Consider the following 1,286-nt stretch of genomic DNA (forward strand, 5'->3'; position numbering starts at 1 on the left):
ATGTATGTATATATATGTGTATATATATGTGTATATATATGTGTGTATATATGTGTGTATATATGTGTATATATATGTATGTGTATATATGTATGTGTATATGTATATGTATATGTACACACACACACACACACACACACACACATATAAATACATACATTAGAATTAATAAAGAAATAAATACTTGAATAAATTAAGTATATTTATTTTTTTATACATTCGAAAATGCTGTTTATAAATAGAAAAATTCAATACCGAACATAATCAATAAAAATATTTCAATAATAAAAATAAAATATTTATTTATTTATTTTGGTTATATCATTTCAAGAAAGTTTGGAAAAGAGCTCAGATCATTTCAAATCTGGCCTGTTAACATCTCCCTTATTAAATTATACAATACAGACCACTGTACTGAATATGTAAACTGAAGCAAAACATTGCTGATCATTAAACAAATAAAATATGACTCATAACATGTGTTTTAGCCTTCATCATTTATCAGTTCTGTTAATTACCTTTACAAAGCAAAGCGCATCCTACAATGGTTCATATAGCACATTTATGGACAAGTCCCACTAATTGGCGGAACCAGGATGGCCAGTAACCCTACCGCCCCTCTAGGTTTTCAACATTGTGTTTGGGAGCAGTAAATCAGGGCTTCGCTGAATTGTTTATGTCTTGGAGGATCTGATCCATCTGTCGTTGAAGGCCGGTGGCGCCTGGGCACATGAAACACGACCCTGCCACAGTCTCCATGCTGGATTAGAACTGAAGGATAGTGTGTGTGTGTGTGTGTGTGTGTGTGTGTGTGTGTGTGTGTGTGTGTGTGTGTGTGTGTGTGTGTGTGTGTGTGTGTGAGTGAGTGCATACGTGTGTTTATCTGTGAAAAAAGAGAGAAGGTGATTTCGGTTGTGCTTTTAAATGTGATTTAAGTGTGGGTGTGTGAATCCACAAGGCCACATCTGTGCTAGTTGTTAATGTCAAGGCTCAATGTGATTCAGCCAGATGTCCTTGTGTGCTTATCTTTCTCCATTTAAGTGGAAGAAGAAATAGGGCCAAACTCTCTCTCCCGCAGCCGTGACCCCACAATCCGGCCTCAGCCCCTTCCAAACCTCCTTTGTGACGCCAAGGAGTCACGGACAGACAGATTTATCTGTCCTCCTACCATCCAGCCAGGACCACACAGGTGAACAAGGCCTGAGAGACACTGAGCTAGGTGTCAGGACAGAGTTGAGTTTCGGCAATACATAAAATCTCTTAAATATAACTGGTGAGGAAAGTTT

This window comes from Sinocyclocheilus anshuiensis, unplaced genomic scaffold (assembly GCF_001515605.1).
Source record: "Sinocyclocheilus anshuiensis isolate Anshui unplaced genomic scaffold, SAMN03320099.WGS_v1.1 scaffold1426, whole genome shotgun sequence".
Taxonomy (NCBI): domain Eukaryota; kingdom Metazoa; phylum Chordata; class Actinopteri; order Cypriniformes; family Cyprinidae; genus Sinocyclocheilus; species Sinocyclocheilus anshuiensis.